The sequence below is a fragment of the Eschrichtius robustus genome, chromosome 2 (assembly GCF_028021215.1).
Source record: "Eschrichtius robustus isolate mEscRob2 chromosome 2, mEscRob2.pri, whole genome shotgun sequence".
Classification (NCBI taxonomy): Eukaryota; Metazoa; Chordata; class Mammalia; order Artiodactyla; family Eschrichtiidae; genus Eschrichtius; species Eschrichtius robustus.
Window position 1 is genome coordinate 44,542,092 of NC_090825.1, and position 22,998 is coordinate 44,565,089.

The following is a 22,998-nucleotide window of genomic DNA, read 5'->3' on the forward strand; positions in this document are numbered from 1 at the left end:
GCCTGGCAACCATGGAGAGGTGGGAAAGGAAGGACTACTTCCGGCTTCAGCTGCTAGACTGGGACAAGCGTCCTTATATAAGCAAGGTATGTGAGGTCGGTGTAGGGATTTGGGATCATTCTCTATCATCTTCCCCCTTCCCTTCCTCCTTTAACCACGGATGATATGGGCACCTTCTAGGTTTCTTCGCATATAGTTTCATATGAAATCCCAGCCTAGATAAAGGTATTCCTCTTTTTAAAGTAACCACAGAAATAACAGTACACAAACGAAGCATCAGACTCTCAGGCAGGACCAAGCACCCATAGCTTAAGAATTAGAGTTCTTTCCTTCTTCAGCTTCATGCGGTCATAACCCGTCAAAACATTAAACGCAGTTTTAATTCATAAAGTCTTCCTCATTCCCTTCCGTGGCCCTTGGCTCTCCTGCCTCTGGTTTCCTGGTGTAGGGGGCGTGGGACGAGGCATATTCAGATAGGAGGCACAGGTGGTCTGGGATCTGGCGGCTGTTTCAGGGTGGTGAGACTCCCGCTGTCTCTGGATCCTGCTCAGCTCATGTGAGAACACAGAGCACTTCTGTGGCCATGATGGGGCGGGAGGGGTGGTGTGCCGGCTTCCTTTAATGGACTGGGGAAGGGTTTCAAAGTGTGTTTGTGGATGCTGTGTGATGGGGATCAGAATGAGAGTCCCACTTCTGTGACTGAGCTGCTCTGTGATCGAATGACTTGATGGCAAGTGTGCATGCCTGCATCCTACCAGGCAAGGAGGTGGTGCTTCCGCGCTGCCCCCTGTGCTCTCCCTCTTCTGTTTTGCTCTAGTTTTCAAGGGGCCATGGGTGTCTTTGACAAGACAGCTCTTCAAAATAAAGGCCAAATGACCACAACTCGTGCCTCCCACCACTAAGAAGGAGGCACAACATCCGACAGGTCTCTTTGGGTTCTGGAGGTGACATGTTCTAAGTTCGGGAGCACAGAAGTGGCCTGTGGTTGATACAGAGGCTTCCAGATCTGAGCGGGGCCCAGAGAAGAAAAGGGCTCTGCAGCAGGTGCAGTGCGTGGTGCCAGCAGCCCTGCCACCTTGACCTCGTGCACCGCAGACTCTTGGGTGTTAGAGAGCTCTGCGGTGAGAAAGATGTGTGGGGTTTACAGCAACAAAGACCCAGGGTTCTAGATCTAGCCCCTGCCGTCTGCAGTAAAGAGTATTTACTCTTCATAATACAGCTCTGACACGCTACAGGGCCCCAGTAGAGAAGCAACGACTGCGCATGGGACATCTAGTGACGGTGTCACCCAGCTGCCCATCCTGAGCTGGGCTCTGACGGACCCACCAAGTAATAAATTCAGCAGTCCACTGTGAGATAGAATTGGTGCATCCGGGATGGGCACGAGCAGGGACAGAGGACGCAAGTGAACATGAGCAGGTGACCCAGGCCCTTCTGTTATTCACTATGTTTGTGCCACTGCCCTTAGCTCACGTCTAAGACTGCATGGGGGCTTCCCTTCTGACCAGCTGTTGGGGGATAAAAAAGGCCAAGCTTGGGCCACAGCTGGGTAGCTTGGTATGTAGGTGCAAGTGAAAACAGACTGCTGCTCTACTTCATCCCATGACAGGGATGGCCCTGGAAGAAAGTGGTGAGCAAAAGTCTTCCTTGTGGGTGCTAGATGGACTATATGATTAAACAATATGATTAGTCATTATTTTCTACAGGCTAATAGAAGAAAGTGGTGCATCACGGGTTAGGTTTTGGACAGGTCATTTTGGTGGTAAGTAAGAGGGGAGCTTTGGTTGATGAGAGAGTAGCACAGTGGTATGGGAGAATGTTGTGACGGATAGTGTCAGCTATAAAGAGAAGTGGTCCAAGAGAGTTTTAAAGGTAGATGTCTCTCCCGTCAGTATGCTGCAAATAGATTTTTAACATAGGCTCTGGTCATGATTCTAGCTCTTCCAGATCTTTTTGGAGAGGCTTAGAGAAGATCAAAGTAAAATCTTTTCTTGGAGTGGTATATGTCACATGAGCTTTTCTATCTGGTGAAATAAGGGCTCCAGGTAACACAAAAACAGTTTGGTGTCTCCTTAGCAATGAGGGCAGAATGGGATGGAGGGAACCTGAGGATTTAAAGAGAGAGGAAGAGGAGAGGAGAGATTAGGGAACACAGAGACTCAAGTGTGTACCCATGTCCATGTCTGGTATTGATTGGATCTTGTCTGGGGAACTCATGTTAAGTTTTCAAGATTGGTTTTTGTTTTTGTTTTTTTAAGAGAAGCAATAAGGAGAGAATCATTCATTTGGAGTGGAGGTAATTTTGGTGCTAACTAGTTTTTTCACTTTGGGCAAATTCTTTCTGGTCTTGGTTTTACTGTTTTTAATCTAACCAGTTGAAATCGGTGAACTCTGAAGTTCTTCCTAACTTTTGCCTATATACTTCTTTGGATAAAGCCTCTGGGGCAACAGAGATACTGAAGCAATTAAGAATGGAAGGGGTAAGGAAAGTAAATGAATGAGGGTAAAGCACACTTCACAAAAGAGGAAGGGCCCATGAGAAGGAGGAAATGAAAAACGTTAGGGATTTATATTTATCGGAATGCAATATTTGATTGATTATATGTTCATAGAAATATTTGGAGGGGTGGAAGAATATTTGTAAATTAAACAAAAGGATATTAAAAAGAAATTCTTTTCTTAGAGGCCCTCTTTGTCTGAGAAGGAACATCAGAGGGCAGGTACTTATGCATCCAGCACTGAGGTTCGATCCCCTATGCAGGGTTTTCAAAGGAGATGGCCAGGCACGAGATTTATGACCTTTAGCCCAATATGCACTTTGAGGGTAAGAAGAGTTGATGTTTAAAAAGCCAAGAGAGGGAGTATCTTTGGTGAATTGTCTGTGTGGGGAGTGTACCCCTGCTCCCAGCACCAACAGAATATTGGATGCTTCCCTCTCACTTCAGCCTGGCGAGAGGGGCTGTAAGGCAGCCGATCAGAAAGCTTGACGTGTGGATTTGGGGGTGCATGCTGGTCCTCTGCGGAAGGTAGTTTGGAAATGAAAGACTGGCTGAAGCCACGCATGAAGGCAGGGCAAGAACAAGGGCTGCATATTTAACATTTGCCAACAATGTATGACCTTCCTCTGGGCCAAATGGGGGCCATGAAAGGGAATCAGGTTGGAGCCTCCTGCAGTGGGTTCTGCAAGGCACTGAGGGTCCAGAGTCTCAGGCTCTAGGGTTTACCGCTGAGGCAGGAGCTGATGTGAGGGACGTAGCAACAGGTCAGCTAAAGGAGATCATCGTGGACCTCTGAAGAATCCACAAATGTTTCCCCAAGGCAAATAGTTGGCTTTGGTCCTCCGTCAGACAACCAAGAACATCAACGCTGACCAAGTCAACTGGGTCTTCCCAGGCCGCCTTCTCTTTCTTCCCTCTCTTCTTACAACCCTGTGAATTTGGGCGTGGGGTGGGGAGAAGCTGACAGGAAAGTTGAGTTTCTTCTCTTTCTGTTCTCCCAGCAGGTTTCCAGTCCCAGGCCGGCCCAAGCTAAGAGAGTACAGTTTGCTGCCCTATTTTAAAATACAGTTCCAGCTTGTTATGAGGGGGGCTAAGTAGGAGACAGAGCAGGACTCACTCCCACAGTTTCTTCTGGAAGTCACGAACTGAGGATGCACAGGCAATAAACCTAGGTCTACAAGCTTGTCAGTGTACTAAGCTGCATAAAACAGTGATCTCTTAGTACTAAATCTTAAATTAGCTACTGGATTTTTAGAAGTACGGGATAAGAGCCAAACAAAGAAGTTTCTTCTAAATCTATAGCTGCTCCAGGCAGCTGAGAGCTACCAGCCGCTAGTCTTATGAACAGATATTCTGGGATACCTATTTATAGAGGCCGTCTTGTCACATGGGCAAGCCATGTTTTTCTGGCATTGTTCCTTACCGTGTCATGGATCTTAACTTTTGGAATGTCCAACTCCTTTTAGTAAGCTTGAGTAGGTTTTTAACCAGGCCAGCATTGAATCTTGGGATGTAAAGCTTACAAGGGTATTGAGGCTCTAATGCCCTCATTTTACAGAGGGGGAATTGAGGATCCTAGAGGTGAAAACATTTGTTAGTTACAGCTAGGAACACATCCAGGCTTCTTGACTCCAAGTCTGGTGCCTTTAACATATAATAAATTTAAACTAAGGATTTTGTTTTGTTTGAGGTAGGTGAGTTTTGGATATGAGAGGGGCTGAAAGTAGGTTTTTTTTTTTAACCATACAGTTAAACAAACTAATAATTTTATAGTGTCTAAGGCTCTTGTATCATTTATATAAACCAGAGGAAGAAAAAATGATTTATAATCTCTTAGCACTCACCAGCCATATCAGTAAAAATAAATTTAGAATGTCATGATCTCAGTAACTTTGAGAGAGACTCAATCCTGCCCATCAGGTACAGTCTGAATACACATAGGTACATCACTTTGGCCATGGATTCTGCCTCTTAGGAGGTGTGTGGCTCTGTGTAAGTCACTAAATTTTCATGAAATTGTTTCTTCTGCTGTGAAAAAGAAGAATGATCCAGATTGGTTCATATGTTAAAGATATTTTAAATTGTAAAACACTTAATAAGAATAAAGTATTACAGTTGTTTTCAGTTATTGCCATGTGGAAATTCTAGAGGGGCATCCTCTTCCATAGACATTTGTTACCAGGACCATTATGTGGGTGGTATTTGCAGGCTGGTCTATGAGGTTGTGCCCCAGGAGTGCAATTATCATAGATCATAGTATGAGTGGTGCCCTCAGTGGCTTTAAGCTACGTGGGGACCCTGTTAACTGCTGTGTTTATTTCCTGCTGGACTCTTGGTATGCACATGATGTAGTCATAGGCATACTCTGCAGAACATGAACATTGCCTTGGTAGAATACCTCTTGGTTTTCTAAACTTCAGAGAACATATTTATGTCTTAAATCAATATTTTCAACCCAAGGTTAAAAGAATTACATTTATATTCCTAAAGATACAACCAAATACTTTTTACAAAATGGTGTGTGAGAATTTCTTGACTTATATTTAAACTCAACTGATGGGAAGTCAGAATCCCATGAGGACAGTTCGAAAATGTACCAAATGTCAACACAAGAGAGCTTGAAGGTCTTAAGAGAGACATTGGGATGTTGATGGTCCTAAAAGAGACTGTGATCACAGTGTCATATTTCATATGAGCCACTGACTGCCAGGTGCTATTGTGTGCTCTGCTGGTCCTGAACATGTTTCCACAGTGATTGACATTGCACATCCAGTGGAACAAGTTCTGCACTTCGCAATTCCTCGGCATGAGGTTTTCTAAGAGCTCTTTGACAAGCTTTTAATCTGTCTCTTCCAAACCAGCTTACTTTGCAAGAGCAACAGTTGTCACTTTGTCTTCAACCCCCTCTTCAAAGTCTGACATAGGCCACAAACGACAGGGTTAGTTGTTTACATGCACTCTTCATCTTTTGTGGAGAATACTTTTGATATGACTTTTTTTTGAGCTCTAGAATTATTCCTTACTCATAAATATTTGATTCTTTGGAGAGTAGCAGAGTGTCCAGCAGAACAGCATATACCTTTAGCTTTCCTTGCAGGTAGGGGGTAGCCATGTGACAGAATTCTAGCCAATGAGGTATAAACGGAAGTTGTTGGGGAAGCGCCTCAAAAGAGAAGCATGTGCTTATTTACTCTAGCTTTTCCTTTCGTCTGAAACATGGACATGATGGCTGGAGCTTTGGCAGCCATCTTGAGAGCATAAGAATATGAGGGTCAAGGATAGTGAAAGGGAAAATTCAAAAGAGTGTGGGTCTCTGATGACATCAGGGAGCATCATACCAGACCTGTATCAGCCCCCTTTGGATATCTTTTATATGAGAGAACAGTAAATCCCAAAATATGCTCAATAATACAGTTTTGGTGGGTTTGGAACACAATTTCTAAGTGATAGATATATCTTGTCTATTTTTGTCCAACTCCTCCTCAGATTGTTCCCCCATCCCTAAGTAGAAATGATCTTACGTACCCTGGCCAAGCCAGTTCCTTCATTTCTTTCAGGACATTTCTCAGACTTACATCCTGTGAAAAATCTTTTACTTTTCTTCTTCCTTTCTGATCAGCCTTATAGTTAACAAAGGTATAACTTTTTTGGTGTTTGAGTCAATCTCTTCTATGTATAATATTCTTTTCTATATAGTCACTTTTGTGTGTTTTCTATGCTTCAGGATGTAAAGTCACTGGGAACAGATATCTATTCTAGTTTATCTTGCTATGTCCCGTTACTCTCCAGCATTTGGGCCTAGCAAAGTGGTGAGTCCTACAAACTCTATGAATACTGACTGCATGCATTTTGTCAAAACTAGAGAAACATGGGGTGGGGACTGATAACTGAGCAAGTCTTGATCCTTGCTCATGTGAGTCAGACTTGGGTTGTAGAGCAGGTGATGGTCCTGCTGCCTCATTCTACAGTCAGCTGCAATGGTCCCCATTTCCCACAGAAGGAGAAGTGAGGTCTCCTGCTCTCTCAGGAGTGCCCACCCCCATCTGTCTCTGGGCTTCTCCCAGGGCTTTTAGGGCATTTTTCTTCTTCCTCTTCTTTCCTTCCTCTTCTTCTTCTTAACTTTATGCAATTCTTTTAAAACAAAACTAAAAAGCAGGAGTTACAAAATTCTTTGAGAAATTAGCTATGAACTGACCTTTTCCAAGGCATATCTTTGCCCAGAAACAACCCCCTTTGTGTAAACTCACCATCTTGTACTTGTTGTTCAAATGACTCCTCAAATTCTTTCTTTTCAGGAAGTCTTCTTCAATGGACTGAAAGTATGAGGGCCAGCCTACTTAGTATTTGACCATTCAGTAAAGATGTGTTGAAGTCTACTATATGCTCAGTACTTTGAGATACTCCTGGGGGAGTGTGCGTCAAGTATAAAATGAAGTATGATTTTTGACCTAAAAAAATATACAGTCTGGTTAGGGAATTCACATCCGCAGAACTCAGTAAAGCTAAACATCCTGTCATAAAGAGGTTTAAGATAATGTGCATCCTTTCTCTAGCTGGGCATATCACGTCCACCCCTTACCCCTTATCCAAAGGGACAAGCCATGAACTCATGAAGTGCCTACTGAATTCTCTCCTTACTGGTCAGCTCACTTTCCACACTTATTCTTTAACTGCTCATAATATAAATTACACATTATTAAATGTGTGTATTTATAATTGGATTATTGTTTCAAATACCAATACATTAATCAAAGAGCAGATTATAAGCACTTGGATGGCTAACATTGGGTTACATATCTTGGGAGTGCAGCAAGGGCTGACTATAGGATGTGGTCTTACCTGTTTTCTTCATCACCTCTTTCAGGAAGCCTTTGCTGACTCTGTCCTACCCCGGCAGAGTTATTTATTCTGAGTTTCCATTGGAGTGATGATGGTGATTAATGTTAATTGAGATTTAGTAAGTGCCAGACACTGTGCTGAGTACTTTACTTGTTACCTCATTCAATCCTCCCAACAAACCAAAGAAGTATGTAGTGTTATTACTCTATCTTTACAGATGAGGAAACTGAGGTACAGTTAATCAACCTGACCAGGGCTGTACAACTAGTAAGTGGGAGAGAGACATTCCAATGCGGGTACTCTAGTATAATCACCTCTGGTTTAAAGGTAAGGGGATTGCATCAATCTACTTGGGCTGATACCATAACAAAATACCATAACAAAGCTCCATGTGGCTTAACCAACAGAAGATTTATTTTCTCATAGTTCTGGAGGCTAGGAAGTCTAAGATCAAGGTCCAGCAGAGTTTTGCTTTTGCTGAGAGCTCGCCTCCTGGCTTGCAGATGGCTGCCTTCTCACTGCCTTCTCACTTCTCACTGCCTTCTCACTTCTCACATGGAGGAGAAAGAGTGAGCTTTCTGGTATCTCTTCTCCTAAGGACACTAAATCCCTTGATGAGGGCCCCACTCTCATGACCTCCTCTAACCCCAGTTACCTCCCAAAGACCCCACACCTAAATACCATCACACTGGGAATTAGGGTTTTAACATAAACATTTTGGGAGGACAGACATTCAGTCCATAACAGGAACCAAGGCTTGGGGAGATTATATAATACAGCCAAGGTCAGAATTATTAGGTGGAAGGGCAAGTACTGGATCCCAGATTTCTGGAGATGGGTGGGCCTCTGTGTTACTTTGAGTTAATAAGGCAAGAGGATAAACAAGAACAGAGAGGATCCATGGTACTCTCAGACATTTTGGATGCCCGAACGACATTGCAGGTCAGGGCACCTTAACCCTGGTAATTGTAAAGATAAACATACCTCTTTCTCTTCTGCTATATTACGTTTGCAATATTTGTACTTAGGCAGAAAGAAATAGACCTTCTTTTCTTCATCTGATTCAATTCATAATTAACCTCTAATAAATGAAAGCCTTGTCTTTAGGAAAAAAAGCTCTCTCTCCTAATTTTTGAGATTATATCTTAAGTAGGAATTTTATAGAGCAGTAATGTTTTTGTGAGGCTTGTAGGTTCTTGCCAACATTTTCAATATTGTATCAGTCAAGATTTCAACGGGAAACAGATGGCACATTAAGATTAGGTAATTTGAGAGGAGTTTGACGAAAAGTCTATTTAGAAGGGTGTGGGCATGGCTTAGGAAAAGCAGCAGAGATGGTGTGTACTCCTATGCCATGGTTCTTGTTAATACTGTCAGGCCTGAAGGAACAAGTGAAAGGAGAGGTAAGGGAGACCCAGAGAGAGAGGTATATGGAGAGGGCTGCCTGACAGTGGAGGAGTTCAGCCAACTCATAGCCCAGTATGGGGGACTCCCTGGGGAAAAATCACTTACCCTCGCTCTCTTCCCGCTTCTGATTTCCTGAAACTGTGTCCCACTGGCTGAATCTAGCAAGAGCCAACAGCAAGGGGTTATGTTGATGTATTCTGAGCATGTCAGCCTCCTGGGGCAGAGAGCAGAGTTTAGAAGGATGAAGAATTAACTAGGAGGATAAAGGGAGGATATTATCCCAAATACCATTTTCAGTGAGGTGGAGATTTAGGAAGTGATCCTGACTGCCATTTAAGCTGTTCTGCCTTTTTCTGTTAAACGTCATAGGTGGTAGATAACCTAGTGATTGGCATGGTTCACTTTAGTGTGTGAAACGAGAGAGAAAGGGAGGTAGGTTGACTTTAAATATCTTCCTTACCCAACGAGAATAGAGAACGAGGTACTCCATCCTACCATACTCAAGAACGGGGTTTAGAGTTGCTATACATTAGCAATACAGTTAAAATAAATAAAACTTTTCATTGATTGGGCAAGTGGTACTTAAGATCAAGTTATTGGTGAGAGATTCAAACCAGTTTATGAGTGCATTTTGTAGAAACAGCTTTGACGGCCAATCTGAAGAGACTTGATCTGATGAACTGTGGTCCTCTGTTTCTACACTACCAGGAAGCAGTAGTCCCTGGAGTCAGGGGATGATGGGCTGGTGTCCAGCTCTGCCACTCACTAGGGCATAGCCAGGGCATATCAGATCATCTTAGCTTCTTCCTTTGTGGACTGAGGAAGATAATCATGCCTCTGCCAAAGGATTGTTGTAAAGACATTTAGCAGAGTGTCTGGCACAGAGGAAGTGTTTGGCAGATGTTAGATATTCTAGCTCGGGTGAGTTAGGGAATCTGGCCAACAAACAGCAGACAATCCTTTCCTAAATAAGGAAATGATACCTTCGTTAGAATGCTGGCTTTCTAAAAATGAAAACGAAGTTTCAAAGGGGGCATGTGCCTTCTCCAGAAAATGATTAATTATGGGTATTTTTGCAGTCTATGATACAATACAAATAATTAAATCAAAGTTTGCCTGGAAACTGTGGAAACAGACTCAAAAGCACACGGAGGTGTCAGGCTGGAGGTTAGGAACTGAGAAGCAGAAGAGGAGGAGGGGGAGGAGGGGGAGGGGAGGAGAAGCAGTTCTCTTCCACCACGGGAATTTTGCTGTAGCTGTGGCAGCCAGTTCGTAGCTTCAGGGTCAGATGCACAGAGTATGTGCACAGCTGTCACTCCTGTGACTATATGAGATCCAGGAAATACGTTTTTTTTTTTTGGCTATCTCCATCTACTCTGCCTCCAATTACTTGGTGAAGTAGAGAGGCATGTTCAAATGGTCCCAAACCCTGTGGCATAAGGAAATGGTTGATCAGCATAGGAAAGGGAATTCCTTTTCTTTTTAATTAAAAAAAGATGATCTTTACTAAAACTTAACTAACTTAAATAAGCCTCAAATGTTTAAATAATAAACAAATAACAAAAGATAAAATCTCCTGTCTAGACAGTGTTTCTGTTTAAGTAACTCTGGACTATTTTTAAGGACTATTACCAAGAACGCTCTTTCTCAGGACTCCTAGAGTGGGCTTTCCCACTCTGATTTCCTCTTTTTATTTGGTCTCAAAGACTCTAGCAGTTTTCTTTTGCCCTGTCCTTTGACCTCCTTATCTCATGTTTGAGAGTCATGTCTTTCTGACTCTTCTTGGATTTCCTACCAAGGCAGTTCTCTTCCTACTCACCCCCCTCCCATCTTTTAGTACAACTTCCAAGGCAGTCCGCCATCATGATGACACAGGCAGATGTTCTTTCTCCTTGTGATTCCTAAACCTCAAGTGTAATTCCCCTATAGTATAATCTTCCTTTCTCCTGCCTCTTTCCAAATTAAACCAGTTAGTTTACTCTCTGCAGAATGAATTTCATTATTTTCTGTATGTCATATCCCTTTTTTAGAGTTTGTTATTCTGTGCAGTGAAGATTTTTAGGAGTTTGTGAATTTATAAAACCAGAACTTGAAAAAGGTTTTCACTTGTTTCAACATCATATAACATCTGAGGAAGGTCAAAATGAAGCTTTCATCTGTACAATAGGGAAAGAAATTTTAAAAGGGCTCCAAGTGAAGTGGCACTGAGAAACTGAAGAGACTTATACAGGACCAGTGCCAAGTAGGTCTAAGGGCAAATATCGCCCTTGAATAAAACACCTGATTGAGGATCGTGTCACTCGCGGTGCCTCCTGGGAACTGGAGGAAGAACGTGTCCTCCTTCTCGTGGACTCAGTGAGATTCTGCCTCCTACAGAGAAGTGGATAACAGGGAGCAGAATCTCTTTATATGTCAATGCTGGGATGTGGAACTGCTATCTGGGGACAGTTGGAAGGGAACCTTAGTGCTGGCAAGGGTAGCTCAGTACTTGGGCTCTATGAGGCCAGGTTTAAAGCTTCTTTAACAAATACGTGGGATCAATAGCTTTGAAATGATATTTTTGTTATTCTTCTTTGATCCAAAGGATTGAGGAAAGTGTTGGTTTACAGAAGAGAACTGAATGATTAATTGACCCAAAGGGCTTGTAGCACTTTTGCTGAACAAGCTAGATGATTCAGTCTTATTCAATGCTGACAAAGGATATGGAGCAAACTGGTGGTAGGATGGTCTCCCTTTTTCCACCCACCTTCCATTGGAAGCTGGTTGCCTGCAGTGCCTAGAATGTGTACTCTATAGAGTACAGCTGGCCGCTGGAAGATGGATAAAACTTTGCTTTATTGCTGGGTCTGGAACAATAGCCATGGGGGGCCCATCTGTATCAGTTTCCTATTACTGAATTATATACTACCCCATAACTTGGTGGCTTAAAACAGTAACTATTATTTCTTACAATTCTCTGGGTTGGCTGGGCTCAGCTGATCCTTTTTTCTGTTCTCTAGGGTGTCAGCTAGGCTATCTTTTTTTTTTTAATTTGTTTATTTTATTTTTGGCTGCGTTGGGTCTTTGTTGCTGCGTGTGGGCTTTCTCTAGTTTTGGCGAGCGGGGGCTACTCTTCCTCTTGGTGCACGGGCTTCTCACGGCGGTGGCCTCTCGCTGCGGAGCATGGGCTCTAGGCACACTGGCTTCAGTGGTTGTGGCACGTGGGCTCAGTAGTTGTGGCACGTGGGCTCAGTAGTTGTGGCTCGCGGGCTCAGTAGTTGTGGTGCACGGGCCTAGTTGCTCTGCGGCATGTGGGATTCTCCCGGACCAGCGCTCGAACCCGTGTCCCCTGCACTGGCAGGCAGATTCTCAACCACTGCGCCACCAGGGAAGCCCCCTGGCAGCCTTTTACCTCACTAAGATTGCCAGGTCAAGTTTGCAGGTGATCTGATAATCACAGGTACAGAGATCTTTTTGACTCATTCTACAGAGTAAACTGTCCCAGCAAGAAGGAGCAGAGAAAATGCACAAATAATGATTTAATGATCCCAGAAATTCCTCAGCTCAAGGTAGCAACTAAAACTTTGGCCATTGGTTTCAGGATTAAGAGACTTAGTCATAGTGGAAAACAGAGGGCTTTGGAGAGTCAGACCTGAGGTTGAATCCTGACTCCATGACTGATTAGCTTTGTGATTTTGGGCAAATCACCTAATTCTCTGAGTCTCATTGTTCTCATCTATAGTATGGGGATTACATCCCTTCTCATACAGAGTGGCTGAGAATATAAAGTACCTGGCACACAGCTTCTTATATAAAAAGTGCTTAGTAAATATTAACTATTATTATCTTTGACTCATCTGGCTATGAAAATATGGCCGTGACTTTAGAGTTTCCTAAGGAGCCATCAGTGCCTCTACATTCACCCACCGCCAGTTTATGTAAATATTTCGAAAGAGTACAGATCTTTCCAATTCTGTGAATATATAAGTGGGTCCTCCTCCTCCAGGTTGGCTGGCCCAGTAAAGAAAGTCTTTGAGGTAACTTTTCCTTCTTCCTATCTTCTTTCCCGACTATGTACTCTTTCCCATGTTGAAATGTACTCTTTCCCATGTTGAAAGTTCAGGAATTTAGCAACTCTGTCCATTGAAGCATGGTTACACATTGAACACATCAATGTGTAACAATATTTATTCTGTCCCTGTTCTGCTTTTCTTGGGGGATATAAAAATTACTGATTAGGATATGAAAAGCAGATTTATAAACTATCCTGTTAGGAAAAGAAGCTATGGGATTTTAACATTAAACCTCCATTGTTTCCTCAGACACTACTGACTTCAGTTGCTTTTCCCTGTTATAGGACCATCTGTCAGGTCACACAGCAGCATGTCCAAATTTTGGGATGTGAAATTATGGACGCTGTAGATATTGGTATTAGAAAGTGAATTTCCTGACCATGATTTCTTATTGTACTCTCCTAGGAAATATTTTTTCTTCTGCCCCAAAGACAGTTGAGGGCTCTACGGTCTCTGCCAGTTCTTTTCTTGACTGCCAATCACTGCTATCTTATCTCTTGTTACTTTTTCTTGCTGAATCAGACTTTTGTCTCTCAGCTCCAGCAACATGAGCCGTTATCTTATTTTGCTACTGAACAGATCTTCCTTTTTAAAGGAGGGAAGAGGTTAAGATGCTAAATGAGCAGGAGGACCAAACCCACGCTCTTCTTGGGCTTAGACCTCAAATTTCTTCTTCTCACGTTATGTTATTTAATCCCAATAGCTAATAAGTAGCTGCAGAGAAGCCATTTGGACATTGTGCATTATCCCTCTTTTAGGAAGAATGGATTTTGCTCCTCTGTCCCTTCAATACAACTCAGAAAGTCGCCCTGCATCCTGAAAAGAAATGCATTGCATTTCTAAATGGTTAGGAGTCCTTGCAGCATTCTAAGCATGCATCCTGTAAAGAAGGTCTCTGCTAGGAGCTCTGTAAAGGTAGAGATAAAACATGTTTCCATTTGCTTCATACTCTAACAACAGAAATGTTTTACTTTTCTGTTTGATCTTTAACTGACTGTGGAGGACCTTTTGTTTTTAGTCCCCCTCCTCCTTCAGTTCCTCAAGGACAAAAATAATGAGTAAACAAACACATACACAAGTACAGTTTGTTTAACCCTGAAGTAAATCCCATTTTAGCTTTGTATCAAGCAAAGGCCTATTTTTATAAGGTGAATAAGCATTACTTGACTGCTTTTAACAAGCGTTTTACAGTTTCCTTGTATTCAGCCTTTTGGGGGGGTGTTTCTAGCATTGCTCTTTGTTAAAGATCAGGTTCCCCAGGAAGTAGACTCTGAGGAGGAGGTAGTATACAGGAGATGTGCGGGGGAAGGGAAGGAAGCAGGGCTGTGTAGAAGAGAAGCTGACTGTGGTGCAGTCTCAATAAAGGCCTCAGCTAACTCTGGGGGGCTCTAAGGCTGGGATGTCCCTTCAGCATTTTCTGCAACTGAGATGAGGGGCCCAGGATGTTGTACACCCATGTCAATCGGCCACTGGATGAAGGCTGGCCTCAGGAATGGGATGTGACTTATTTGAGGCAACTTTCTTCAACCTAGGGCTATTCCGAGAGAGGGCGAGGTGACAGTTGAGGTTGAGGGCTGTGAGCTGCGGGACTCCCAGCAGCTGGAGGGATGAGCCCTTCTGTCCCACAGGGGATTCTGGGAAGTACATCACAATCTCCATGACATCTTAGATCTGGGCAACTGGATCCTTGCCTCGGGTCCTGTATTTTGGAAGGCTCCATTCTGACCTTTCTCCTTTCTCCAGCCTTGCCCCTCCTCAAGGGGCAAGGGCCTTAGGGCCTAAAGACTGCATCCCTCCTAACTGCACTTTGGGTACTCAAGACCCAGAAAGCCCCAAGCTTTCAAGCCTAGGCCACAGAGGTGGCCAAGGGACAGGCATTTGGGAGGGTCGGTGCACACAGTGGGCTGTCCACAAGCAGCCACATGAGGCCCTTCATATGTAGAACCAGGGGGAGTGGGAAGAACAGAGCATTGGGGGAGGGGTCCATTTGTACTTGTGCTCTAGGCCCTGTACATGTTGGGCGTCTGCCCTAATTGATAGCTAGCTCTAACTCTTCCTTACAGCTGGAGAAATGGAGACAAGCCGGAAACTCATCTCTGGTTACAGACAGGCATGAGCTCAGAGATGTGACTGGACCTCTGGTTATTGCCACTAGACTAGCTGCTCTCCTCACCGGAAAATGTTTAGTCAGATATAGATGGCTAAACTTTCCTCGGAAGACTTGTGCCTCACTTTCCTTGTCTCATAGAACTATTTGTGAGGATTAGAGTAAAAGTCTATAACTCTGCAATTCCCTGGAGAAAGGTGCTGTAAAGACACAAGCTATTATAGTATAATCCTTAGAACACACTAATGCTAATGGCCAGGGAGCAGAGACCCTGAATCGTGAGTTCTGCTTGGCTTGCTCAAATGCCAGGTTTAGCGTCTAAGCAGTGCATGCTTGATAGGTCAGTAGTAGCTAAAAGATGATGAGCTTTTGTAAATGGGTGACTAGCTCCTAAAGAAAGCCACATATTTAACCTGATAACACCCAAGTAAAATAGTTATTTCAGCTTTTAGAAGTGTTGCCATCAATAACTTGAGGAGTTTTCTGTCTCAAAACTTGGTGCTATAATTTCTTTTCATCTATCACTGCTAAATCTCCTATTTACCGAAAACACCTTCCAAAGTTCTCTAGAGGTTAACCCTTAACCCAGTATCCAGGCAATCTATAACTGGCATCTTTTTTGCTCCGGAATCACATTTCACAACAGATTTCACACCAGACAGATGACTCCTGTAAAAAATCTGCAGAAGGCAGGAGGGCCTTTTGCATCCTATACAGCTACACCCAGATAGCAAGGGAGCTGCTCCACTCCAGCCAGCACCCCTGGAACTCATCTCCACTCCTACCCCATGGTGATATGTGCTGTTCAATTAATAGTCTCCTTTAAATTTACTGTCTTCTTGGTTTCTCAGTTTGCTGGCTTCTTGAAGATGTTGTATTTCGTGAATGAGCAAATGATCTAGAATTATGAAGAAATATGTCCCGTGAAATATTGTCCTTGCTTCATCTAGATAGAAATAGCCAGGCATTCTGTTCTATGTCCCACTCCCTCAACAAAGTTAGAAGAGCACTAAGAAAACTCAAAGTTCCAGAGACTGTATATATCCTGTGTGTATATAGGTATTTAGGCAAACAGTTGCCCCAGGAATTGTTATTGGTAAACTGAATTTACTTAAACGAACAAACTTTAGATGCTATCATATCACAGAGAAGCAGAATCAGAGGAGGCCCTCTAATCCTGTGTTGTCACTAATTCTGTCATCTTGACACTCAGTTCCCTGCCTATAAAAATAAGAGCTTGTGGAGCTAGGTAGATCAGTGGTTCCCAACCTGAGTGTAGCACTATTTAAATATTTCAAAAAAGCCTAAGTAAAATAATAGTTTGTAAAAAAAAAAAAAAATCTATGTCAGTGGTACATAGGCTAAATAAAGTAGAAAATTCATTTTGCTTTTGATTGGAATACTGTCAGCCCAGTATGGCAATTGTGGTTTTCTTATACTAAACAGAATGAGGGAAGGAATTAATCATTAGGTTGAATTATATAAAATTGAGGATATTTGACAATTTTTGACCTAAAAAGACAACGATTTCATATGGTTCAATGTAATATGTTCTTAATGTATTTTAGAATGGGGAAGTGGTATATCACAGAGGTTGAAAGCTTTGACTTTGAAATCAGACAGGCCTGAGTTCAAATCCCAATTCTACTGGCTGTGTGATCTTAGGTTACTTAACCGCTGTTGGCTTTAGTTTCCTCATATATTTAATAATGATTGACAGTAGATGTTTTATAATTTTTAAAATATCAAATTAGGTATATAAATGTTTGTCATAATAACAGGCACACAGACTTCAATGATTCATAGTTACTAGTTCTAATAAACAAAGCTTTTAACACAGAATGCTTTGTTGAAAAAATAAGAGGGTTTCTTGGTGACCAAAAGTTTGGGGATGACTGAATTCAATAACCTCTAAGATATCCTTTGATTCCTATGTACATATTTAGGTGCTCAAAAATCCATGAATCATTATCATTCTCAATCATTCATTATGCCATATTTTTACTAGCTTTTTGGCAGTCCTTTCTAGTCTAGTTGTGAAGTTTAAGATTCTAGGTGTTCAGGTACCAGTATTATTAGAGGAAGGTCTAGTCGCAGGGCACAAGGATCTGTGATCCTCAGTCAGTATCTATGAGATGCTTTCCCTTGACTATAACAAAAAGGAATAAACCTTCAGCCAGGGATAAAAACTAAAATATTAAACTTCTTTCTGTGTATGTGTGTGCACATGTGAGTTTTTGGTGTCAAGTTTAAGGACACTTTACCTAGTCCTAAGGGGTCATGAAAATCTTCTGATATACATTTTTTAGAAGTTTTATAGTTTTACATTTTACATTTAAGTCCTCGGTACATTTTCAGTTAATTTTTGGTACAAGATGTGAGGTTTAAGTCAAGGTTTATGCTTTTGCCTGTAGATGTCCAGTGACTCCAGCACTAATCATTAAAAACATTAATGATTTGTTTGCATCTTTGTCACAAATCTATTGTTCATATTCATGTAGATATAATTCTGGTTTTCCTATTATGTTCCATTGGACTGTGTGTCTTTCCCTTCACCAGTATCACACTGTCTTAATCACTGTTGCTATACAGTTGACCCTTGAACAATGTGGGTGTTAGAGGAGCCAACCTTCACACAGTCAAAAATCCACATATAACTTTACAGCTGACCCTTAATATCTGCGGTTCTGCACCTACGTGGATTCAACCAACCGTGGATCATGTGGTACTGTAGTATGTACTGTTTGTTGAAAAAAAAAAATCCACGTATAAGTGGACTTTATAAGTGCAGTTCAAACCCATGTTGTTCAAGGGTCAACTGTACAGTAAACCTGAACATTGGGAAGAGTGATTTCTTCCACTCTATTCTTCTTTGTTCAAAGTTGTTTTGGCTATTTCAAGTCCTTTCTATTCATTTTAGAATAAACTTGTATATTATACAAAACACCTTACTAAGATTTAATAAAAATTGTGTTAAGCCTATAGAACAATTTAGGGAGAATTGTCACCTTTACTGTGTTGAACCTTGTAATCCATGAACGTGGTATGTTTCTCCAAGTATTTAGATCGTCTTTGATCATCATTTTGTAATTCTCATCATGAAGATTCTATACATGTTTTATTAAGTTTATACCTAAGACTTCAGTTTTCTTTGGAGCAATTGTAAATGGTTTGTATTTTTGATTTGAGTTTCTGCTTTTTTTCTTGCCAGAGTAGAGTAGTGCAGTTAATTTTGATGTTTGATCTGCATTCTGTGAGCTTGTTGAACTCACAGTTCCAGGAATTTTTTTGGTAGATCCCTAGGAATTTTCTACATAGCCAATCATGTCATCTGTGAATAGAGACAGTAACTCAGCCTGATGAGTTTTATTTCTTTTTTATGTAAAAAGAAATTTTTTACATTTTTAATGTAAATATGTACTTTTTTTCTTTTTCTTGCCTTATTTGTAGTGACTAAAAATTCCAGTAATATCTTGAATAAGAGTGGTGAAAGCATATACCTTGTCTTGTTCCTCCTCTTAGAGGGAAAGCATGCCTTTGATGTATGAATGATGTTAGCTACAGGTTTTTTGGTAGATGCTCTTTATGAGACTAAGGAAGTCCCCCCTCTATTCGTAGTGTGCTAAGCATTTTTTTTTTTAATTTTATTTATTTATTTATTTATTTATGGCTGTGTTGGGTCTTCGTTTCTGTGTGAGGGCTTTCTCTGGTTGCGGCAAGTGGGGGCCACTCTTCATCGCGGTGTGCGGGCCTCTCACTATCGTGGCCTCTCCCGTTGCGGAGCACAGGCTCCAGACGCGCAGGCTCAGCAATTGTGGCTCACGGGCTTAGTCGCTCCGCGGCATGTGGGATCTTCCCAGACCAGGGCTCGAACCCGTGTCCCCTGCATTGGCAGGCATATTCTCAACCACTGCCCCACCATGGAAGCCCGCTAAGCATTTTTATAATGTATGGATTTTGAATTTTGTCAAATGCTTCTTCTGAGTCAATTGATATGATCATATGACTTTTCTTCTTTGTCCTGTTAATGTGGTTGATTACAATGGTTGATTTTTGGATATCAAACTTCCCTTGAATACTCCAATAGAATAAATCCCACTTGGCTATGGTATACTATTCTTTTTACTTACTGCTGGATTTGATTTCCTAAAATTTTATTGAGGATTTCTGCTCTGCTTTAAAATAACTTTTGTTTAACTCTTAACCTATTTTCCTGTGTAGCTTAAAGATTGGCAAATGCCTGAAGGTGGAAATCTCCCATGTGTTGAGCTCATGTTAGATTAGTTATCTGCCTGTAACCGCAGCCACTTTAGCTGGAAAAATCACAGAAGAATGTAACCTTAACTGTTTCTTTGGAGAATATAAACAGAAAATTATGTAATTGGAAAGAAAAGGTGATACCTATAGAAACATCCCAGCTATAACTTTTCCTATTTATTTATAAGCAGAGTTTGAAGATTCAAATTTGAATCCATGTTGCATGTGAGACCATGACATGTCCACAAATGGTAGCCCATAAAAGTGACTTGTACATGAATTCATGTATAATGAGTTTGGATTCCATGCAGAGCACTATTCTAAGATTACCAAGTGTCAAACTTCTTTAATGATTTTCTTTATTATGTAGCAGATGGAACTTCCCATAGCTATTGGAATGAAGATATGTACCACATGTTTTTCTTCGACCAAATAAACCCATGTAAACACATGGCATGATTGGGACCTCAGAGGATAATCAGATTAATTATTTCTTCAGTGTATCTTGGGAGGAAAGTGCTATAGGAGACCCTTGATCTAAGCCATCTCACATGAGTAGGCTATTGATGCAATCTTTGCAGTCACTTTTAAGTGAAGGAGTAGAGGCCCAGAAGAAAAGGTCACATTTTATAATCTCCAATTTATCGTGTTGGCTTTGCCTTCGTTGCTTATAATTGTAGGTCATAGGCTTTAATGAGCCTCTGTGTATGAATAGGAATTCATTTATGCAAACAAAATATCTCTTTAGGAGCTGGATGATTTACTAGGCAATTATCCTATTTAGCCCAAGAAAATATAGGTTTTTGGGTGAATTGCTGGTCATTAAAAGAATTGTCTTACTGACTTAGAATTTATGGGAACATTTTGTCTGTAAGAGATCTGATAAAAAAGAAACCATATTTTTGCTTTTTATGCAGCTGGACCTGTAACCACACAAAGATGTAGACTTTTCAATGATATATGTTTCATTGATTTGAGTAATATTCTATTTGTCCTCTGAAAAACACTGCATCATCCCTAAGCAGAACAGGAAGAATAGCTTTGGCTACACTCCATTTTCCAGGATAATTTTCTTCAACGAAGACTGATTTCAGATGACTTTGAAAGCTCTTTTCAAAGTGCTTCCTGGATATTCTCTTTAATGATGGTGGAAATGCTGTTTAGATTATGTCTGACACTTTTGTACACTATTCACAATGCTTCTACCATTTAAAAACATGTGTTCCAGGCTTATGTTCTTGAGATTCAATAAGTTTATTACATTTTTTAATAGCACAAACAGATTTTCTTTGTTATTTAATAACAATCAGAAGAAGACAGTTAGTCCAGAGACAAAACAACAACCATGGATAAATTCACGTTTTTCCATGATGAATCAACGCCTGAATTCCCATTTATGTTTCTCTGCCTACCATCTTCTCCTATGGACTAGAAAATGATGAAGTAAAAGCTTTCCAGTTTACCCGTGGTGAAAACCATTATCACTCTGGAGAACCTTCTTATGATAGGAACACTTGAGCTCTGTAGATTTAGCTGTCTTCATACATTCTTAATGGAGTTATTCCTCGTATCTCACAGTGAGATTATCATTCTTACCAATGAAACTTTCTTCTTGTTTCCAGGTTGAGTGGTCTTTTAGAGACTTGCATTTGTAAATGGACCTCCATGAAGAGAATCTTATCGATGTGTTCACCTTGCTTTCTTAAGAAACCAAAGGTATTTCTATTGTTTTTTAAAAGTACTGAGGTGTTTGATTATAAATAGCTGTTTTCGACTGCAAGCATGATTCTCTGTGCAGTATTGGTTGATTCTTTTCTTTCAGTGACACGGGCTGTCACCAACAGATATTTACTTATAGCACAGATATTATTTTAAGTGCTAAGGAGCGTGTAAGTGCATTGCTGTTCTCATGCATTACACTCAGGATAATGCAGGTATTTTGGGTAAGCAAGCTCACATTCATCCATACATTAGAAATTAGGTGATACTGATTACTCACCAGTCTCCCTTCCGGGCTCCATTCAAATGATAAATAGCAACAAGAATATAATTAAAGATTAAAATCATAGAGTTAGATTTATTTATGGAGCAGACAACTTCCCCAGAACTCTGAAAGTGAGGAGGCTCCTGGTAAAGCTGAACTGCAGAATGAAGTTGCTCCTTGTTCTAAATCTAAGGGAGAGTTGGATTTTCTTATCGAACACTTATCTAGCTAGCTGAAAGGACAATATGGCCTGTTGCACAAAAATCTAATTGTTTTTAGAACTAGAAATTAACTACCTTTCCTTTTATAATGCTGTGATCTCATCCATAGAGTAACACAGGCCAGCAAAGGTCAGACTTTCCTTGGTCTCACCAGTTAGATTAATTCAGAGGAGTTAGTGAGCAGGGGATAGGGGGATTGGAAACATTAATCCCACTTCACCGCTCCTCAACTGTAAGTGAAAAGGAAGTCACTTCCCCTTAGCGGAATCAGGAGGAGTGCAGTGGCCATGCAAATGTGCCCCTCAGGTCTCCTACTGCAGGGAGTCTAGTTGAACAGCTGTTCCTTATGCTCTGCTTTGAAACTCATTATTCTATTTGTGCCTGGGTCTCACTTTCTGAAGGCTGTTCCTGGCCAGTGCTGAATGTGACAGGGATGCCCAGGCAGTCGCATTTTGGGGAGTTAAAAGTCTTCTCGGACAGGTGATTTTGGCTCAGAAGGACTCCATGCTCGCTTTACTGAACGTTATTAGAAATGCACTGCAGTGTAACACCTGTCTTCCTCCCTCCCTTTTTTCTTCCTCCTTCCTTTCTTCCTTCCCTTTCTCCTACACAGGGGTCAGCATTGCAGTGTGATGCTCTCCCAGCCTCCTCCAGCTTCCCTCCCCCATTGCCCCTCACTGGCATTTTCCTAGTACATCTCTTTCATCTGTAATCCTATCTTGTCTGCTTCTCAGAGGACCGGGACAAATTCAAGGAGCAAAGTCATAGGCTATCTGTCAACACCAAACATTGACACATACAAAATAATTGCAAGAAGTGCAATACTGTGTGAATTTGCACATATCGAAAGCTATTCCTCAGGACTAAGAGAAAAACTGGATCTTCTACCGTGTTACTTCTCAAATTAACGATGGTAAATGACCCTATCTTTCTAACTTCCCAATCCATGGTAGACTGATACTTTTATAAAATATAAGAAAAGCAAATCATTTAAAAAATGAAATAAAAGGCATATAAAATAGAAGTCCCAGTTTTTATTGTTAAAATAAAGTTACTTTATAAAATTGCAATAAAAGTTTCTGAATACTTACAGTTTATTCTTATCTTATGGTGGACGGGTAACAGCTCTCAGGCTGGCACCAGTCCACAGACCCCACTTTGAGCTGTCCTGTGCTAAGGTATATGGAACTGAGTTATGTCTACTTGGCACCGGCTCAAGTGGTAGAAAAGTCAAAGATTCAAACTGTCAAGTTTCTATTTCTTTAGGCTTTGGGGTTTCCATATGATAAAGGGCTGGCTAGAGTAGGTCAGTGAGTTGATTGGTTTCATTGGAGGGAAACTGTCTAACCTACTGTGAACTTGACAAGGGGTTTGGTGGTTTGGGTTTTGGTCACAGAGACATACCTGGCTTGTGGTTTACCACAAGAATATTTCTTAGTCTTTTGAGTTGGATTCAGGGCAGATATATCAAAATCCCCACAGATTTCTAGCAATTTCAGAACCTGGGGTGGGGTTTCTTTCTTACCCTTTCTCTCTGGCTCTGGATTCTCCCCTCTTACCCTGGCTCCATAGATCTCTTCATTGGAGTTGGAAGCATTATAAGTATGTCTAGGGGACCCTAAGGTTAGAGAGA